A 22,064-nucleotide genomic window follows, 5' to 3' on the forward strand; every position below is an offset into this window, starting at 1 on the left:
AAATGTTAATTGCAAAGGCCCCCTGAAACCTGGTTATTAAAGTTTGCTAGATCTAGAGGTAGAATAAAGATTTATAGGTTGGATTTAAAAGTTTAATGAACAAAGTTTTTAATTTCTAATTTTAATATATTTAGTGTGAAATTTAAAACTTAAAGTAAATAGGGATGCCTGGGTGGCTCAGTGGGTTAAGCGTCTGCCTTCGGCTCAGGTCATGATCCCAGGGTCCTGGGATCAAGTCCCACATCGGGCTCCTTGCTCAGCGGGGAGCCTGCTTCTCCCTCTGCCTCCCCCCACTTGTGCTCTTTCTCTCTCTCTGACAAATACATTTAAAAAAATTTTTAAAAACTTAAAGTAAATAAAAATAGTCTTTTCTGTGTATAAAAGGCATCCTTAGGGAACCCACAGTGATACTTCAGGGATGGGCACATGACCCACCAGAGTGAATGAGAACATGTTTTCCAGGATTTCTGGAAAGGTGAAGCTGTTTTTTTCTCCTTTCTACAAGAGCTGTCAAGACATACCTTCTGTCTTCCCTTAGTCAATAGTGTAGATGATATGAAATCTAGAACAATGGGACCATTGTGCACACAAGAGAACATGGGCCTATTTTATGATGGGACAAAAACAGAGCCAGCGGAAGAAATCTAAACAGCATGGCACTGTCAGATAAAAAGAAATTAGTCCTCTGGTGACATAATTTGAGCTGCTGGATCAACCTTTGCCTGAACCTACTGTTAAACTCTTCGGTTATGTGATCCTGCAAATCTCCTTTTCCAATTAAGACAGTTTCAGTTGGATATTTTGAAGGGGTCCTGACCAGTAGAAGGAATCTGTAGTGGTAGTGTTGTGGATTGAGTCTGGATTTGGATTCAGATATACCTGGGTTCAAATCCTGATGTAGCGCTCATGGGCTGTGAGGCCGTGGACACTACTTCTTTCTGGGACCCAGTCCTCTTCTGAAAAATGACAATAAACCCTCTACCCACATACCAGAGGTGCCCAGCACAGTGCCTCTCAAACACTGTATGTGACTAATAAAGATGCTCATTTAGCACGTTCTAGTTGCTGAAGACCAATCAGGAACAGACTCCCTGCCTCATGGATGTCTGTTCCTTTCCCTCCTTTTCCTTTTATTTTTATATGCTTCTGTCACATGCGTCCCAACAGTAATTGTACAGCTGAATGGAGTCTTCCATCCATGGGAAATCCAAAGTCAGAGTTGTCTCACTTCCCCAAGACTCCAGCACATTTTGTTCCTCTATCAAGATTCTCAAGATCCCTTTGGTTTATGTTATAGTTATTTGTGTCCTTGGTTTATTGTCCTCACTATACTCAGAGTATCTTACTGACACCCTGCATGGGACTTGGTACACAATGGGTACTTAGTACGTGTTTGATGAATGAATCAATTAATTTAAATCCAAACAAAGCCCTTTAAAGTCTCATTCGGTCTGTTTTCTCATATATAAAATAAGGACGAGAGTTACCTACACTTGGTTGCTTTCTCCTGCCCATGAATTGTTCCTGCAAGCTAGAAGTGGCTCACCTTTTCTCAGCTCTCCTGTTTGATCGTCCATTTCTCCACTGGGATCTTAAGCTGTTGATGATTAAGGGACTAAAAACATAGCAAGCTAACAGCTGATGTGGCAGCATCCATCACTGGCTTCATTTGGTTGCCTTGGCTTTGCCTGTGGATGAGATTGAGATACACTATTAACTTGGATGCTTCACTGGAGGGCTGTTTTGTGCCTTCAGTAATGAGATTTGGCAGTTCTTTGCTATTCTCTACCGGAACTGGAGCTGAGCCTGTTGGTTCCAGGCATCTGGTTAAATTGTCCTCTGAATTTGTCTTTAATTCTCATATATGAGTAAAATCAAGTCATTTGGGGAGCAGTTTCCTTCATCTCCCTCTGTACAGGTTAGAAATGTGTTTAGTGCAAGAAACAGAAAACCAGACTCTAATGGTTATAATCCAACAGAGGTTTATTTTTCTCATACAACAAGACCAGAGGTAGTTGGCTGCTGGTTTTGGTTCAGCAACTCAACCATGTCAGGATGCATACCTCTGTGATTCTCTTGACATTTCCCTCATGGTAACAAGATGGCTGCCCTCACCCCAATCATCATGTCGGTGTTCAAGGCAGAAGGAGAAAACAAAAGCTTCCAGAATCCCCAACCCCATCCTACACACAATTCAGCAGACTTTGGTGTAGGTCTCTTTAGCCAGAACTGGGTCATGAGGCCACCCTTAGCTGGGAAAGGGGAACAGGACCGTAGAGATGAGCTTAGGCCAGTTGTGATCCATGTCATCAGTCTAGACACAGAGTCTTCCTGGGGATGTCTCCCTCAGCCTTCTTCAGATGCTGGTGCTGTGGTGTTTGCACAATGAGTTTGGAGTTGCAATCTTTTAGGTTTTTATTCAAACGCTGTGTTTGCTGGCCCTCTCTGTCTCTTGAGATCTGAATAAGATTGACTAGAACTCTTGGTTCCAAGCCCCATCAAAGATTCCCCTGAGGTATCTGTGAATTTTCAGGGTGGCGTAGGAGGGGTAGGAATATGGTGGACACTCTCAATGCCACTTCTAGTTTTGGACTCCTATTTCCCCAAGTGTTATCTCTGTTCCACTCTGGGTCCCTTCAAGTGTTCCCATACTTCTCTGTCCTCTCCACCATCACCTAGTCTTCTCCAAAGAAAAGAAAACCAAACCACACAAAATGAAAATGGCAGACGTTAATAATGTGTGAGAGTCCCAGGGAGGAGTTGCCTTGTGCACCATCCTGCAAGCACCACCATGTTGCATGGCCCACCCCGTTCTTAAAATCCATCTGGTCTCCAAGGGGCTTTCTTCAGGCACTTTGCCCCACACAGTCCAGGCTACCGTCTCTCTGCAGCTAACCCCCTTCCCTTCTCAGCTTTCTTCTCTCTCCTTTCCTTCTCCCTCCCTGGATGAGAACACAATTCTCAGCAAAACAAACATCTAGGGCAGAGCAGTTTGGCTTCTCCTCTTGGGTGCCCTGACCCTGCCAACACTGAAGCCCCTGTCTTCTACCCTTAGTGATTTACTGAGGTATTTTTTTCCAAATTAGGAGTGATCCCCACTCCCACTCCCAGCTAGAGAAATGCCAAATATTAATATACCATTTGACTTTGTTATGTGCCCAACTGTAGTACGGAGTGAGAGAGGTCTCAATTCCCGAGTTAGAGCATCTGAGGGGGGAGGGGGTGAGGTTTGACCAGCATGCACTAGTTCAAAGCTCTTTCTTTTGGAGGACCTTGAGGCAGGAGGGGCTCCTTGTGGTCCACATCACTCCCTAGGCTCTCTTCATTGATGTCTGATAGTGGGGCAAAACTCAGCCACTCAGAAAGGCTTACCATGCCTCCATGTTGTCCTGACATTCTTTTTTTTTTTTTTTAAAGATTTTATTTATTTATTTGAGAGAGAGAGAATGAGAGACAGAGAGCATGAGAGGGAGGAGGGTCAGAGGGAGAAGCAGACTCTCCGCCGAGCAGGGAGCCCGATGCGGGACTCGATCCCGGGACTCCAGGATCATGACCTGAGCCGAAGGCAGTCGCTTAACCAACTGAGCCACCCAGGCGCCCTGTCCTGACGTTCTTTACGTAGATACCTACTCAACGTGAGATTGCAGAGGGTTTTCATGTTTTTGCTTCTGTGCAATAAGCATGCATAAATGAGCAGATTAATTTGTAAATATATATGTGTAAACACACACACATGAAACTTGGTTTCACACAAGGCTTTCACGTTCATCATCTCCCTGGATTTTCCAGTGACATGGAAGTTTCGAGCTTCCAGGGAAACGTTCTGTTTCTAGACCTGGGTATTGGATAGACAGGAATTTTGTGAAAATGCTGTGAAGTTCGCTGAGCTGTATGCTTATGATTTGTGTTTGTTCTTTAATGTTTAATTGAAGTATAGTTGACATACAACATCCTATTAGGTCCAGGTGTCCAAATAGGGGTTGGACAATTCTGCACATGACACAGTGCTCGCCATGGTAAGTGAAGTTACCATCTGTCACCATACAAACTGTTTATGGTATTATTGACTGTATTCCCTACACTGTACTTTTTCATCCCCTTGACTTTTTGTTTCTAAATCTATGTTATACTTCCATTTAAAAAATGTTTTAAAAGTCCCTCCCAAAGATCTTATCCCCACTACAGGGTTCATGGAAGGTGGACACAGCTCGGTGTGATGGGGAAGGCACTGCATGAAGGCTCCAGAAATCTAGGCTCTAGACCAGCCCACACCTTGTCTTAACCTGCCTTAATGTCCACTGCCTATTTCTCAAAGGGGAATAGTAATCCTCTGCCGAATCCATAAGATTGTTTTGAAGGTAGATGAGATCATGGATGTGGAAGAACGTTGAAAACAGGTGTGTGAGTTAAATGCTGTCCACTTGAGGGCTCATAATTCTCCTTTGTTGGGGGGAGGCAGTGGGGGAGGGCAAGGTGCTGGCTCAAAATCGACTCAGTGATCCAAACCCTCCCAGAAACAACTCAGAGCTTTGGCTTGGCGCTGGACTTCAAAATCCTGTTTCTGACGAGGGCAACAAATCAAGGCAAAATCAAGGCAAAATCAAGACAAATTATTCGCAGGATTGGCCGGTCTTGACCCTCCGGGCGCAGTCTCTGAGGAAGCTGACCGCTAACCTCGATAAAGTCACAAGCCTTAGCCTCCTCCCTCCGCCATCTGTCAGGACTCCTGGCACCACCGCAGGAGATGGGGCCAGTGCCTCGCCTGCCCCTCTTCATCAGCAGCTCCTTCCAGAGGAAGGGAGTGAGCAACCTCGGCTCCAGGCCCTAGGGCCCAGAGGGAGGGGTAGACTGGGCTCTCTGGAAGATCAACAGGGCCGGTGGAGGGGTTGTCAGAAGCCAAAAGAAGTCTCTGGCGATGTGGGGCCTCATCTCTCATGCTGCGGGGGCCTACGACATCATAATATATGGTCCAAACGAAAAGGCTAAAAGGAAAACACTGTGGCGTGGGGTCAGGCGGGAGAGAGGGAGGCAGAGGGGCTGAGGATGGGCGGAAGGTGGGGGAGTTCAGCTCCAGAACAAGTGGGTTCTGCAGCTCCTCCCTCCCCCACACACCCAGCCCCCCTTACTCTGCTCCACATACCCACCCCCCAAGCTTAGACACATGGTGCAAATTGGTTGTGGTCATTGTTGAGTGCATATGCGGCGCGCCATACCCCTCACGGCTCTGCGGGATCCCCTCCCTGCCAGTGGCTTCTCGCTGCAAGCCCCCAGGACTCTGCCGAAAGACCCTTTCCGGCCCAGGAGCAGAAGCCCCTGGGTGTTGCTGGCCCAAGGGGCAGCCCTTAGCCACCGCAGAACGGGAGGTGATGGATCGGTACTCCCATCTTCCTCCCCCTCAGATGGGACACCAGCCCACAGAACTCCCCTTGGAGTTGAGTCCTATGCCCACTCCTCTGGATACCGCCTCTTCCTTTCCTCTCCCCCTTCCCCAGTCCCCTGCCGTGCCTACCCCCTCCCGAACATCCTAACCTCGGGGCCTGCTTCTGCCAGAACCCACCTGAGACAGTGTGTCTTCCTTGCTAGAATGTCAACCCTGCAAGAGCCAGGGTCTCCGTCTGGTTCAGGGATGTAATCTCAGCGCCTAGAACTGTGTCTGGCACATGGGGGCTCTGCAGAAACATTCGTTGACCCGATTGTTTGTGCATCAAATGGCATTCACAGGTATATGTGGAGCTCCTACTGCCAAGTGCCGTGCCAGGCATCCAGGACATTCTGAGAACAAGACAGGTGCAAGTCCTGCCGCCTGGTGCTCACAGTCTAGTGGGAGGAGAAAAATAGCCCATCGCTGCAAGTGGTCATGACGGGGACACACAGAGGGCTGTGGGCACAGAGGAGACCCAGGGTGGAGACTGTGGGGTGACAGACAGGAGCAGGCCCGGCTTCACAGGCGGGCACCCTGTGCAGTCATACCGGGCCCACAATTACAAGGGGCCCAAACCTGGTTTGATGCTTTGCTGTTGCCATCTGGAAACTCAGTACATTTCCAACAGGGCCCCACATTTCCATTTTGCACTGTGCTCAACAAGTCAGGTATCTGGTAGTTACTGGTGTGAGATCCACACTGAGACCCGAGAGGCTGCGTGGAGGGAGGGAGAATGAGAAGAACTGTGCTCCAGGCAGGAGCCCCAGCATGTGCAAAGGCTCAGAACATTCTGGAAACTTTGGTCCCACTGGAGTTTCGAGGGCACAGGGATGCCAGAGAGGGTGGCAGGGGCCAGACTGTGAAGGGCTGTGTGAGTGTCCAGAGGCCGAATCAGATGTTGCTGGTGGGGCAGGAGGGTGCAGGGGCCAGACTGGAGGCAGAGAGCCTGGTTAGAGCTCCTTCCAAGAGTCCTGGGCAGAGAGATGGGGGGAAGCTGGCACATCTGAGTGGCATTTAGGAAGGGGGAGCTAGTACTCAGGGACTGATTGGATATGGAGAGAAAAATCATGCCAAGTCTGTGTTTACCCAACACCTTCAAATCCAGACCCCTGGGGAGTGGCTCCCAGGGAGGCCTGGGCATTGCGCCCCTCAGATGCCGGCTTGTGATGCACTCCTGCTCAAGCCGGGGAGACAAAACCACTGCAAGAGAGGCTTGGCTCCAGCCTCTCTTCTCCCAGCTCAAACACAAGCTCCAAGTGAGCTTTCTGCCCGGAACTTTAATATGTTAAAAATGACCATGGAGGGGCGCCTGGGTGGCTCAGTCGTTAAGCGTCTGCCTTCGGCTCAGGTCATGATCCCAGGGTCCTGGGATCGAGCCCCGCATCGGGCTCCCTGCTCTGCGGGAAGCCTGCTTCTCCCTCTCCCACTCCCCCTGCTTGTGTTCCTCCTCTCGCTGTATCTCTCTCTGTCAAATAAATAAAATCTTTAAAAAAAAAAAAAATGGCCATGGAGCCTGTATCTGCCTCCCAGCGCCTGATGCTGCAGGAGACTCTCCAGGGCGTGAGAGAGGGATAGAGAAGTGGATGGCACAAAAAGCACCGACTTGGTCCCCCCTCAGTCCCCAAGGTCAGATTGTGCCATTCTGGTGAATCCTGGAACAGGAGAGTCCAAGCTGGAAGCAAAGTCAGCTGAAATCTCCCCCATCCTCCTTCCATTTAGGGATGGAGAAGCAGACCGTGCAGGGCAGCAAGAAAGTGCTCAAGGTCACAAGGGCGGGTAGACCGTCCTGGGCTCCTGACTCCCATTCTGGGGCTAGTTCCATCCCCCCATGCTGCCTCCCTGACCAGTGACCCCTGGCCTCCCCCGCCCCAGAGCATTTGGGAGGCACACAGACCTGAGTCACAGCATCATCCCTCGAGGTGCTTTGGGCTTCATAGAATAAAAACATTAACTCAAAAAATGCTTTAAGCAGTAGTTCGCCAAGTGTGGTTCCCCAGACCAGGCAGCAACAGCATCACCTGGGAGCTTGTTAGAAACGCACATTCTTGGCTTTGCCTCCTGATTCGGAAACGCTGGGAGCGGGGGTCCAGCCACCTGTGTTTTCACAGGTGATGTTAATGCCCACTCAAGTCCGAGAACCACTGACAGAAGCATTAAAGATGTTCATTAGCTCACAGAACAAGAGGCCCCAGGGCTGGTTATTTCAGTGGCTTGATGGCTTTATAAGGACCCAAGTTCTGTCTGTCTGTCCACACCTTCCTCGTTGGTGCATCAGCCTGTCTTCAGGCTCCGCCCTCCCCAGTCACTGGGTGGCTGTCTCCACGGACAGCTTACCCATGAGCACATCAGGAAGCACAGGGGACTGTGCTTGCCAAACATCTCTTTCTCTCTCCCTCTCTTTAGAGAGAGAGGCAATGGGGGGAGGGGCATGGGGCAGGGGCAAAGGGAGAGGGAGAGAGAATCTCAAGGAGACTCCCTACTAAGCATGGAGCCCCACCCGGGGCTCGATCTCACAACCCTGAGATCATGACCTGAGCCGAAGAGTCGGCCACTTAACCAACTGAGCCCCCCAGGTGCCCCCTGCCAAACATCTCTCTTAATCAATGAGGGAACCTTTCCTGGAAGTCCCCCAGCGGGTGGCCCCTCACATCTCATTGGTCACAAGCGGGCCATGTGTCCTTCCCAAGCCCATCCCTGGCTGGGAGAGGAGAGCAATTATGATTGATTTGCAGTCATCTGCAGCTCCCAAAAGGAAAGCCAGCAGAGCGACAAAAAGTTCAAATTTCCCAGCCCCTCCACCCTTCAATCCTGGCTCTGCTTTGTCCTCATTTCGTGACCTTGGTCAAGTTACTTAACCTCTCCCTGCCTCCGTTTTCTCATCTGCAAAATGGACATATAATAATACCTATCTCATAGGATTGTCAGGACTAAGTGAATTCATATTGGTAGAGCACCTAAGATAAGACCTGGTTATGTGGCAGTTTGTTAAATAAATATCATACACGTTGTTCTTTATCTTGATTTTTTTATTTGTTTTGTTTTTTTTTCTAACTTCACTGTAGAGCTCAGAGATCATCCAATAATTGTGCATAGAGCACTGCCTCATTCCCTTTTTGTGTATTTACGTATTTATTTATTCCTTGTGGATGCAGAATATTCCATTACATGAGTGTACATAATTTGCTCAACAGTTACATTATTTTAATTTCTTTGCTATTACAAACAATGCTGCAGTGGATAGACCTGTAGATATGTTGCTTCACATGTGCGTGAGGACAACATCGTAGAAATAAAATGAATGTTGAAGGATTCGGGCATCTGCAGTTTTGATCGATCCTGCCACACGGCCCTCCCAAGCGGTGAGACCAGGCTTCACTGCGACGGGCTGCTTCCCCACGGGCTCACCACCCCAACAGCCACCCTTGCTCAAAGCGTCCCACCCCAGGACAGTCCCGGGGAAGAAAGAGGCCCAGAGAGGCAAGATGACTTCCTAAAGGTCATCAGTGAGCTGGGAGAGGAGCTCACACGTGGTAAAGTCCTTCACAGTTTCCAGAGCATGTCCCCTCCTGTAGTAGATGATCCTTTGGGTGCCGGCTCGCAGTATGCTTCCACTCCACCCCTGCTTACCCCTTCCCCCTCCCCCACCCCGCCGCAGCCAGCACCTGTCTCTTTCAGAGGACCTTACCTGGCCCTCATTGATAGAGAGTAGGCAGTGCCTGGAAATGCATGACCTCCTGAGGGGACTGACTTCCTCCCATCACTGATGAGTGTAGGAGTATAGCTACTGCAGGACTGACCCGAAGTGGCACTTGGAGATGACACACCTGTTGCTTGGCTTCTGTCCATTCCTTCCTTGATTTCCCACCGGCTTTCCTGGGACCGCTCCACAGTGAGATAGAGTCTACTCTCTATCCTTATATTACATCATATTACATGGAATTCTTTCTTTACTTTGGTAGGAATCCTTGTCTCAGGGTCAACTTCTGGGAACCCTAACCTCAGGCACCTTCTGTGGTCCCCTTCATGCTTCGCTGTCATGGTACAGAGAGAGGGAAGAGAAGAGAAAGGGAAGAGAAGAGAAAACGGGTCAGGAAGGGACTAGTTGGAAGCTGTTATGCCGCCAAGCAGCACAGGTAGGACCAGTACCCAGGACTTCTAACTCCTCATCTGCTGTCCTTCGAAAGAAGGGCTTGAAGTGCCAGCCTGGGCTGAGAGTGAAATGTGCTCCTTCCTCTTTCCTCACCTCCCGAACACAGTGAATCTTCTATAAACACCTGAGCGTTGCAGGTGCATCTCACCATATGGCGTGTCTGGGTCCCTGGGCCTCTGCTTCATTTTGTCTCCAAAGTGATTATCCTGTCTGATAGTAAAATCAGTTCCTTATTTCATGTCGGTCACATCCTAAATGCTGAGTTTGACTATAATTGCAGCAAGCAGACCATAATACATTTATTTAACATACCCTGAGTTAGGACCTCTTGCATACATTTGCATTCTATTTGCATCTATTTGATTAAACTGGGGAAAAAACTCAACAGATGCAGCCCTTAAGGCAGGCTGGCTGGAAAGCGCCGGAGGAGAGCCCAGCTTGGCCCTGCCCCTGGGTCTGCACTCAATCAGTGGCTGAGCAGACCCTCTCCTCTGCTCTACCTACAGGGCTTACCTGGGCAGGAGCTGAGGCTCTTATGTGAGCCTCACCTTACCCCAGGACTCGACAGACCCAGGACTGGGGTGATGTCCCTCTATGTCCAAATCCCCCCTCCCGCATATGTTACCCTAGACCATGTCCCATGAAGGCCAACCTCACCTCTGTTTGGTACTGCTGGATTCCCAGAGCCTGTTAGATGAATGAATGAATGAATGAATGAATGAACAAGTGAATGCACGTGGTCTGCTTTATCTTTGTGAAGGACAGTTCTGCTCCCTGTCCCTCTCTTGCTCAGAAACTCACGGAGGCTCCTTATGAACGAAGGGATAAAACCCAGGCCTTCCTCCCAGCGTTCGAAGCCATTCACATTTTATTCCAAACCTATGAGAGCATGGACATTGGCTGCACACCTGCCCTTCCAGGCCCATGACAATGACCCTGAAACTTGGCTTGGAAATGTCAAAGAGGTGAGCTCTCTGACTTTCCCCCCTTCCTTCTGCACCCTTGGTTAGAACATCCTGAGGTCCAGGGCCTGGGCCAAATGCCAGGGTAGGGAGGGAAGGCTCAGAAGTGATACAGAGACCCTCCTGGGAGGGGACAGCGGGCAGGAACGCCCGGGTTGGTGTCTGCAAGGAAGTCAAGTTAGGGTTAGCCTCAGGTGGGCGGCAAGACCCTGCCTGCACTTCCCCGATCTGTCCAGGAGGGGGCGGCAGCGTCCCTGGTTACAGGCACCTGAGCATCTCCAGAGTTTCTCTGGCAGGATGCACCTGGGAGTGTCGGAACGTGTGAGCCAGGTGTGGATGAGTGTGTGTGTTTGCAAGTGTGAGAGAGGGTCTGAGCATGTGATTGAGTGCCCGGAGTGAGAACGTGTGTGTCTATGGGTGCATCTATTCATTTGCCTCTCTCACTCATTCACAAGTGTTTAATTAAGTATCTATCCTGCGCCAAGCCCTGCTCTAGATGCTGAGGACACAGCAGTGAGCCAGATGGATATGGTCCCTGCTCTCATGAGACCAGGCTGGGTGGAGGGGAAACAGAAAAAAAGCAGGCAAACAACGAGAGTGACATCAGAGGGTGATGAAGATGGCCTCAGGTGGAAGGTGGCGATGCATTTGCACCAGGAGGTCAGACAGCGCCCCCACCAAGGAGGTGGCATTGGCCCTGAGACCAGAAGGACTAGGAGGAATCTGCCAAGCAAAGCTGCAAGAGACTGTTCTCAGCAGAGGGAGCAAAGAGGGCAAAGGGCTGACGGGTGTGTGTATGAGTCCGAGTTTGAACAGTTTGGATTGTTGTGTAAGATAGAAGGTCCTCAGACTTTAGAGAGGGGAATGATATGATGTTTGGGTTACAGTTTGAAGCCTCTCTGGCCGCTGAGTGGAACATGACTCAGAACTGAGCAGCGCTTAGACGGTGAGGAGGCTACTGCTACGGTCCAGGCGAGAGCGACCGCGGCTAGGCCCCGGCTGTGGCTGTGGAGCTGAGGAGAAGGGCCTGGACTCGTGCACATCAGAGGGGTGCTGACTGTGGAGCAAGAGGAGAAAGCAAGGGTCCCCCTGGTTCTTCGCCTGGACCCAGCTGGACTCCTATGCGAGGGGCAGCTGAGTCCCGGGCAGCTTTGCATTTTAAAGGACTGTTTCTGCCTCAGGTCTGGGCTCCCTGGCTCCTCTGACCAGCTCAGACCTCGGGGCTGGGGCAGGGTGGCGGCGGGCAGCCGCCGCTCCTCCAGGCCCTCCTCTCTCCTCTGCCTTTGGGAGAGAGGCTTCCCCAGGCCCGGCCTTCCAGGACAGAACATTCTGCTTGGATCCTGCTGGGGATCCAAGCTCCCCACTGCCCAGAGCTGTATTCCCCACTCCTTCGGTCCTTCCTGGGGAAGAACACAGGCTTTGGAGACAGACTCACAGGACTTAACTCTCGAACCCCAGCTCTGTGTCATGAGAAAGCCCAGGCCGCGCAGAGGGCCACTCAGCCGAAGTCACCACCACCTGCCACCACCAACAACCCACGCACGAGTGAAGCAGGCAGATTGCAGCCCCAGCCTCCGAGCTCCCCCAGCTAATGGCGACAGGAGCCGGGGTGCTGGTGTCCGCCACACCCTGGCCATGTCACCCAGTCACACACAGTGTTGTTGTTTTAAGTCATGAGGGTCACACGGCAACAGATAACTGAGATGAATGAGCTTGCACCCCAGCTCTGCCCTTAGCAGCGGCTTCACCTCTTTGGGGCTCGGTGTCTTGGACTGTGGAATAAGGATAAGGACACCCATGACGAGGTAGTCTCAGGGGAAATCCGCCCAACCCCAGAAGGGCACTCATCTGGGGAGGGTGGCGAGGACAGCCGGAGCTCGAGTCCATGCCATGCAGAGTCTAGGGGTCAGTGTCCCGTACCCGCAAGCACTCCCTAAAGGGCCAAGCTGGATGGGCCAAGGAAGGGGTGAGGTGCTGTCTGCAGAAAGGGAGCAGTACCCAGAGGTTCCGTGCTCCCGGCGCATGGTCCTGCGTGCGTCCCCAAGCCAGGGCCCAGGGGCCATGCCAGCCCAGGCCCCGCAAGTAGCTCAGGGCGTTGACCGCTCACCACTGGGGGCGGCCACTGCTCCCGTGCCCACACCCCGGACCTCACCTCACCAGGACTTGGCAGGGATTGGCCCACAGATGCCATCTCTCTTCACCTCATCTTTCACCGTCACCACTAAACCTGCTCTGAAACCCACTTCCTGCCCAGGGCCCCTCTGCCCTCCCTCTCTTCGGGCCCCAGTCGAGGGGCCGTCTGCTGCCCCACCACCTGATCCTGGGTGAGACACGCAGCCAGGCTGGGTGGCACTTTCCTCACCTGCCCGGAGGGGCTGATGATCCCTATTTGCCAAGTTCTTGTCAGGGTGAAAGGTAATGATGACCACACGGTGGTAGCTGTGTTCTTCTAGGAGATGCTAGAAGGGTGAAGGTGGGGGGGGGGCACATGGAAATGCCCCTGCAGGGGGAAACCTCGCTTCCAAGCCTCTGCCGACACTCCGCCTGCCCTCCCCAGCACCCGGGGCGGAGCTGGTCTGGGCTGGCGCTGTGGGCCACTGCCAGAACCCCCGGCCACCCACGGCGTGTGATGGACCTGTTGCTAGGCAACAGGCCTCCGCTCAGGCCCCGAGTCCCAAGGTCAGCCGCCCACCAGCCGGCCTGCTATTTCTGGGCTGTGGGGGCTGCCAGGGGGCCTCCTAGATGGCTCTCCTCCATTGAGCCTGAGAGGGAGGAGGGGGCTGGCTGTGCCTTAGGAGGGCCTCCATAAGAGAGGCAGACCCAGGAGAGGCAGGAACGAGGATTCCCAATCTGCCGTCAGGTTTGGGGACCAGCGAAGGGAGGGGGCAGGGGGCTTGCCAAAGACACAGAGCAAGGCAGTGGTGGGCACGGGCTCTAGAACTCGGGTCGACCTTCTACGTCCCATCCCTGCTGCAGAGATGGTACAGGTGGGTCAGAGAGGTCAAATGACTGACCCCAGACCACACAGCGCGTAAGCGGTGGAGTGAAGTCCAGCCACATCTGCCTATTCCAAGGCATCACTTTGCATGCTTGTAGCTTGCAGCTGGGTCTCCTTGGAGCCTCAGGTGTCTGCGGAGTGTCTCAGGGGCCTCGGAGGGGAGGTGACAGAGGAACTGGGCTCACAAGAGGGACTCTGATACTCCCCTTCCCTTTCATCCATTTTCTTTGGGTCTCACACGGAATAACGGAAGGTAAACTGTTTTTGAAAATTTGCTGACCCCTCCAGCACCTTCATCACATCGGCACGGAAACGGAGGCTCAGAGAGGGCAAGGAGCTTGCTTGGGCAGCACAGCCTGGGCTAGGAGCCAGGGTTCTTTACCGCCCCCCCCACCCCCCACCCCAGGGCTGCCCCGAGGAAGGGAGATAACATGGTGGGCACAGGGACTTTGCACGGACCAAGCAGCAGCTAATAAAATGCCTGAGCACCAGGACCTTGACCTAAGCCGTGCCCCATCCCTTTCTTTCCCACTCGTCTTGGCACTTGGTGCTCTCAGGAATCATCATGTTATCTATGAACTCACTTGTCCAGAGCCAGCCTCCCCCCGGCCAGAGGGCCAGCCCCGGGTGCAGGGACTGGGTCCACCTTGCCATTGTCGCTGTACCCCCCGCCCCCCCGCACAGCGCTGGGCTCAGTATCGGGAATGATGAAGCCGGGTCCTCACAACATCCCCCACAGGGACATTTATTGTTCTTGGTCACCCAGTGCCCGTCCTCCCCTTCCTAACAGTGTCCCGATTCCCTTTGCGGGATCACCTTTCCCACGTGGCGTGGAGTCTTAGTGATTTGACAGATCCCTCCGGATAACTTCTCTAGTTCTCCCCTCCCCCTGCAGAATGTAATAATAGTAATAATACCAACTGATGTTATCGAGTGTCTTCTGAATGCCAGGTGTTGGTCTCAGGGCTTTACACACATCACTTCACTGCATCTTCTCAGCACACCCAGCACACTTCCAGAGGGCCAAAGCACGCTCCAAGACGAACGTGCTCCTATGGAGCCAACTGGGATCTGAGCGGAGATAGGCTGGCTCTGGGGGCCTCACGCTTTATCACTGCTCTGTGGGTGTCTTTTCCTCGGGCTTCTCACTGTGCTGATACAGCCCAGGCTGGACCTGTGACCTCATTCCACGGCATGGGATTTTGACTCCTGAGGATGCAAGGATGCAGAGATGCAGGGATGGTGGGGCTGCTAGCGACTGTTCGGGCCCCGGCCTGATTCCTAGCCTGGTTCTCCCCCCCCCAAGTCTGTGATTCTCAGTAATCTCCCAGTAAATTCTCCTTTTACCCCAGTACCAAAGGACTAACAGATACAGGACAAACTGCTGATGTATCAGTTAGCAGCTGCTGTGGAATAAAACACCCCTGAAAATGAGTGGATTGGAACAACCGGCAATTATTTCTCACAATCCCATAGGTTATTGGGAAGTTCGTCTGGTCTGGACCAGCTCATCTGGGGCTCGATGGTTAGGTTGGCCTCATGCACCAAGTTCGTCTGGCAGTTGACGGGCTGGTTGGTCTGGGAGCCCTCAGCGGGGATGGTTTCCCAAACTCCAGCAGCCTGGCTCAGGCTCAATCACAGGGTTCCAAAGAGCAGCCAGTGATTCGCAGGCCTCTGTGTGTGTCACATTTGCTCTTGTCCCATTGGCCAAAGCAAGTGGCAAGGCCGTGCCCAGGGTCAGGTAAGGGAGGACGACAAAGGGCATGAACGGTGGGAGGGGGTATGTGTGGCCATTTCCACCATTTACCAGCGGCGGGAAGCATTCTTAGAGGTGGGTGCTGTGATGATTGCTTTTGCACAGACGGGACACTAAGGTGGGAGAGGAAGGCGACTCTCGCAGGGAGGGGCACGTGGTGGGTAGAGGCAGAGCCGGGATTTTCCAGCCCCTCTGGAATCTCGGGCCTCAGCCCCCCCTAGTTAAGGCAGGGCCCGGTTTTTCTCTCTGATATGAAACGCTGATACAGTAATCCTTCTGCGGTAAGGAAAAGCTACAGTGAAACATTTGTTGTGCGAAATTAGCGAGTCCCATTTCCTGTGTGGAGTGCTGACCTGGGATAATTGCCTTTATGCACAGAAAAGTAAGAAAGGGACTTGAAAGCGCTTTCCAGAGCCCAGAAATGTCGCCTTCTTTAAAAAATCAATTACCTATTCCCACTTCATAGAAAACACTTCACACACACATTTTACATTCTAAGTAGAATTCAGAGCTCCCGGCTGAAATCTACCTGGAAATTCTTTCCAGGGGCTGATTGACCAGACAGAAGACCCCAATTACCTGGGCTATCCACATTTCAGGCGGCGGAGCGCAGTGGCCGTCTCCATAATGAACTGCTTTTTTTCACCCAGCAGAAAACCCCAAAGTGTAAAATGAGCCTTGGATTTGGATTCTCCTCCCCCTGCCTGGGCTGCTATGGATAGGCTCTTCTGTCCGCCTGCCCCCTTCCACACACACTCAGTTGTCTCCTGGGCAAGGTACGGAAGACGCTGCCTTCCTCCACATCTGCACGAGCTCCTAGATCACACAGACCCACGTTCAATCCCTGTTCTGCCGCTTTCTCCTTATGCGGAATTGGCTCGTGCCTCAACTGCTCTGGACCTTGGTTTTGTCATCTGTAAAATGAGCACAATAACAGCACATCACAGAGTCGGGCACGGCACTGGGTGTCATAAGGAGACACGTCAGGTGGCAGGAACTTGTACAAGGGCGGGTGGGGGGAGAGGGTGGATGTTTGTCAGGCACTTTCCCTGTGCCTCGAGGCTTAGCGCCTCCCCAGTCCTGGCTGGCGGATGGTCGAGGGTAGGGTTAGCCTCTGGAGTAGGACTTCCAGGTTCAAATCCCACGTCAGCGACTCACCAGCTGGTTGAGTTGAGGCAAGCCAGCTCACTTCCTTGTGCCTTGGTTTTGTCATCTGTACCATGGGGCCAGCCCTGGTACCTCTCTCCGAGAGTAGATGCCAAGAGGGAGTGAGCTAACCTGCCTGAGTGCGGAGCGAAGCGCCGGGTCCTCACCCACCCTGGGGGACGGCAAGAGGAACGTGGAGGTGGAGGAGGGTGAGCGTGGGAGGGGAGGTCAGCTCCTTTTCAACCTGTGGACTCGGAGGTGCCCTCCAGTGGGTGAATGGAGGTCTGGGAACACCGGGGTGCCGGGCGGGGCCTTGGGCTGGAGGCCATGGTGCAGATGGACAGAAGGCATGGAGGTTTCCGGAAGCCTATAATGAGATGCGGAACCTGTGTCGGGCCACCGCGTTCTCCCGGAGCAAAGGGCTGTGTGCAGCCGGAGGGAGGGAGAGTGTGTGGCTGCAGGTGGGCGAGCCGTGGCCTGGGCCACAGCCTCCCTGCAGAGGAAACCTCTCCAAGGAGGGCAGTGATGACTCAGTGCCACCCCGCCCGGGGTTCACGTCCCGCCTCTCAGCCCCCATTTCTCTCTCTTGAAAATGAGGACAGCATGCAGTTTTCCGGGGCTGTGTTCCTTACAGCCGGTTCCGTCGGTCAGGGCATGCCCCAGAGCCAGGGGGAAGGTGGCAATGGCTGTCGTGTCATTGATGCATCTTGTCATCGGTCAGCTAGTCTTGGAGGCTCTGCCTTCAGAATCCTCCCAGCCCCTGACCACTTCCCAGACTTCCAGGCCTGGGATGACGGGGCTTGTCCCCGGGGCCCCTCCCTGCTTCTCCACCTGCCCTTCACCCAAATCTATTGCCAACATGGCAGCTGAGGGACCCTTTGAAAATGGAAGCCAGATGCTGTCACTTGGCTCAAGACCCTCCAAAGTCTCCCCCTACCAAGGGAGGAAAAGCCAGAGACCTTGCAATGACCTGCAGGCCCCGCATGGTCTGGCACCTCCCACCTCATCCCCCCCGCACTGCAGCCACCCTAGCCCCCGCCCCATCCACACCCAGCACTCAGGGCCTTTGCACTTGCTGTGCCCCCTCCCCAGCCATGGCCTGGCTTGCCCCTCACTTCAGTCAGGCCTCTGTGCCTTGTCCCCTCTGCAGGGAAGCCGTCCCTGCTACCCTCACGCTCTCTATCCCATCGCCCTGATTTCTCTTCTTCAAAGCACTCACTGCCCGCGGCATACTTTTGTTTGTATCTGTCTCCCTGCACTGGGCCCTAAGTGCCAAGAAAGCAGAAGCTGAATGCACACGGGCTCTGGCTCCCCAGCAGCCAGCCTGAGGCTGGCCAATCGGCCCCTCCGTGATGGGGACCATGCCAGTGGCTCTCACTTGCTGCCCTCCAAGAGGGAGCGGGCCCCTGATGGGCATCACTGCCCGTAACATTGGGAGGTCAGTTCCAGGACCTGTCCTGGGTCACTCTGGGGGTAAGAGGAGGCCTGAGGCACAGGGTGGTGCCCAGTGAGGCAGCTCAGGCCTGGAGTCCCAACACAGGAAACGTCAGTGGGAAGACGGGCTGGGTCCCGAGTGAGCTCCTGGAACCCCGGGCATGTGTCAGCAGGTGGACAGGTGAGCGTGGTCTTGTAGGGTCCTCAAGGCTCGGGCGGGGCTGAGGCCGCAGGCAACAGTGTCGGGACAGAGCAGGGCCTCGGCTCCTCCCAGGCCCCAGGCGTCCGTGCAGGCTCCTTTCAGAGCCAGTGGGCAGGGTGAATGGGCGGTGGGTCCTGTCGGGGCGATTAGAGGGCACAAAGCTGAAGGGCTGGCAGCTTGGGATGTGGCCTGGGGAGGCTTCTCTGGGCAAACACAGAATAAAGGCCCTGCCTGTCCCTCACCCCTGCCCAGTGCCAGGTTATGTAATATGTTGATGCCATGAGGGGCATCCACCCAACCCTCTGAGAGCTCTGCCTACACCCCAGGAAATGAGTCTCAGGAGACTGACCCGGCTGGCTCCTGCCTCGCCAGCCCCCAGCCTGCCCGACACACACACACACACGCACACGCACACGCACACACACACACACACACCACTGTCTAAAAGAAAAGTAGAAACCTGGCTTTGGACTCAGTCACTCAAGAAATCTGTATTGGGCGTCTACTATGAGAGCAGGTGTTCTTCTAGGTGCTGGGAATACAGGAGGGAACATGACAGACAAAGATGGCTGCCCTTGGGGAATTGGCACTCTGGTGGGGAGACAGACAAAGAACATGACAACTACCTGGAGTGTGAGGTGGGGATAGGTGCTCAGGAGAAAGATAAAAATAAAGCCAGCAAAAAAGACAAGAGGGGAGTGAGGGAGCTGGGGGGCTGCTGAGGTGGAGGATGGGAGGGGAAGAATTTCAGGAGAGCAAACGAGTGCAAAGGCCCTGAGGCAGGCGTGTGTGGCTGTGACGTGAGTCCTCAAAGCTAACAGGGAAGTGCGTGGGGCTGGAACAGCATGAGGGAGGTTAAGCGACTGCCTTCGGTCAGTCAGGATGGGGACAGTGGCCGACTAAGGGCCTGTCAGGGATGGAGAGGACTTCTGCTCTTATCCGCCATGAGATGGAAGCTATGGCAGGGTTTTAGTGAAGGGATCTTGGGTCAAACCTGGCCCCGGAAGCATACACAGTGTTGTTCATCCACAAACGGAGCTGGTGGCCTGGTACCTCTTGAGGGCGTCTGTGGCCCGTCCCCCCAACACCAGCACACACAGCTCGGCCATGCTTTACTCTGAGCTCCCCGGAGCTCTGGGAGGGAAGAGCCCGGCAGGAAGGGATAACCATCCTGTCCCGCCACCAGTGGCCTGATAGGACTGGGCAGGACTGTGGCTGCTGAGGTCAGGAAGGGGCCTCCGGGTGGGTGGTGGGTCAGGAGAGGCCCCCGTATTGCCTGGTGGTCAAGGGTCTGAGCCCTAAGCCGACCCTCCAGCTGGAAAGACCCTGTGGGCTACCTACCTTACTGCTTCTCCTCCCATTTTTTTTTTAAAGATTTTATTTATTTATTTTTTAGAGAGCGAGCGAGAGAGAAACAGCGTGAGAGGGGAGAGGGTCAGAGGGAGAAACAGGCTCCCTGCTGAGCCGGGAGCCCGATGCGGGGCTCGATCCCAGGACTCGGGGATCATGACCTGAGCCGAAGGCAGTCGCTTAACCAACTAAGCCACCCAGGCGCCCCTCTCCTCCCATTTTTAACTGTAGCGTTTTGATACCCACAGAAGAGTTAAAAGAATCCTACAATGAACACACCCAGATACCCTTGACCCCAGTTGTTAGCATGTGGCCCCAGAGCTTCTCCCTTCCCCCCTCCCTCCCTCCCTTTCTCTGTCTCTAGAGACCAGAGAGAGGGAGGTATGGCTATCCTAGTGTTTCATCCCTAAATGCTTCAGCATGTACCCATTTACCACCTAAGAATAAGGTCGTTCCTCTCTACAAGAAAAACACCAAAATAACCCAAACGCTGACCACTGTACGATACGGCCATGTGATGTTGGTACCGTACATCAGCATGCAGTCTGTCAGCATCTAGTCCAAATGTCTCCACCACGTCCTCTACAGCTGTTTCACTTTGACTTTCCTCAATCTGGGATTCCATCAAGGATTAGACCCTTCATTTGCTGGTTACATTCCTTCAGCGTCAGATGTAGAATGAACAGTGCCCACTGCACCACCCACGATGCCTTTTTTTTTTCTTTCATGACACTGACATTTTTGAAGAGACAGCCCAGTTGTTTTGAATGACCCTCCATTTGGGCGTATCTGATTGTTTCCTCGTGATTAAGTTCGGGTGGAACATTCTGGGCAACAACACTACGGAGGTGAGGTCGCGTCCCCCCTCTCCCCAACCCCCGCCATGTGTTACATAAGGAGGGCATCATGCCAACTTGTCCTGTCTTTAGTGATGTTAAATGTGATCATTCGATTCAAGTGGTTCCAACAGATCTCTCCATTGTAAAGTTAATCTTTCCCTTTGTAAATAATAATCCATCTGTGTAATGAATTATGATGTTTGAGACTGTGTGAATGTCCTGTGTGAATTCCCCCACAAATTTTCACACAGTGATTTCAGCAGCCTTGCCCGAGACCTTGCCCGAATCAGTGACTGTATTGGTGGCTGCGATGTGGAGATGTTCCTAATTCTATGAACCCTTCTATGTTCCTCAGTAAAGAAAAGTCCTCCCGCACCTTTTTGTATTATTACCACACACTTATGGATTGTTTCATCATGTTACTATTCAACGTGTTAAAAATCTAATGACTGTTGCTCTTTTTGATGTTCAAATTTTTCCAAGTTTGGCCTGTGGAAGTCCCTTCCAGCTGACTCTTTATGTGCCCCAATGTTTTCTTTAATAATAATTTCATTGAGGCATACTTGACATCGAATAAATTGCATATGTTTAAAGTGTACAATTAATACGTTTTGACATATGTCTATACCCATGAAATCATGACCGTGTTCAAGAGAGCAAACATATCCGTCCCTCCCAATGTTTCCTGGTGCATTTCCATCTTCATCTGGTCACCTTCCCCTCCAGCCCTTCACCATCCCCAGGCCACCACGGATCTGCTTGGAGTCATGTGGATGAGCTTGCATTCTAGAAATGGAAGCACCGTTCTGTGCTCCTTCACGTTATTTCCTTCCACTCAGCATCATCACTGAGATCCTTCTCTGTTACCACAGGTACCCAGACGTCATCACTTTCGTGGCTGAGTTGGATGGACCACATCACAATTTGTCCATGTGTCGATATGGTGATGGACATTCGGGCTATTTCCAGTTCGGGGCTATTACAAATAAAGCCGCTCTGAACATTCGCGTAAGTCTTTGCAAAAACAGACTACTTTTTCTCTCTAGTAAACCCCTAGGACTGGGATGGCTTGATCATATGGGAGGCGTACATTTAATTTTTAAGAAATTGTCAACATGCGCCCAAGGGGGTCGTACCACTTTCTATTCCTGCCAGTCAGCGCCCGAGTTCCAGTTCCTGCACATCCTCCCGCAGACTGTCGTGGTCAGGCTAAAGAACTGTAGCCATTCTTTTTTTTTTTTTTTAAAGATTTTATTTATTTGACAGAGAGAGATACAGCGAGAGAGGGAACACAAGCAGGGGGAGTGGGAGAGGGAGAAGCAGGCTTCCCGCTGAGCAGGGAGCCCGATGCGGGGCTCGATCCCAGGACCCTGGGATCACGACCTGAGCCGAAGGCAGACGCTTAACGACTGAGCCACCCAGGCGCCCCAGAACTGTAGCCATTCTATTAGGTGTGTAGTGATATCTCGCCGGGGTTTTCCTTTTTAAATTTAAATTTTAAAAAACTTAAAACATTTAACTTCCCTTAGTGACAAGCGATGTTGAGCATCTTTTCACGTGCTATTTGCCCTATGTCTATTTTCGATTGTTACATGTCTATTGAAATCTTTAGCCAGTTTTGTACTGGGTTGTTTTTCTTACACGTCAGTTTTGAGAGTTCTTTAAATACTCTGGATACAAGTCCTTTATTAAATATGTGCTTTGTAAAGATTTTCTCCCGGTCTGTGCTTTGTCTTCGCATTCTCTGAAGTGTCCCTCAAAGTGTGGAATTTTTACATCTCAATGTAATTCAGTTCCTTCACTTG

General features: G+C 52.5%; 1 protein-coding gene across 1 annotated transcript in view; it reads right to left on the reverse strand.

The window, feature by feature from the left end:
• Positions 1–1,556: 1,556 nt before the first annotated feature.
• STK35 (serine/threonine kinase 35) overlaps positions 1,557–22,064 on the reverse strand; it is a 72,808-nt gene continuing 52,300 nt past the window's right edge. The window contains exon 4 of the mRNA XM_064572924.1: positions 1,557–1,688. The gene's annotated coding sequence lies outside the window, so the exon portion shown is untranslated. The remainder of the gene's footprint in view (positions 1,689–22,064) is intronic.

Source organism: Mirounga angustirostris, unplaced genomic scaffold, assembly GCF_029215605.1.
Source record: "Mirounga angustirostris isolate CCGP_5_RB_7025 unplaced genomic scaffold, mMirAng1.0.hap1 SCAF_10, whole genome shotgun sequence".
NCBI lineage: Eukaryota > Metazoa > Chordata > Mammalia > Carnivora > Phocidae > Mirounga > Mirounga angustirostris.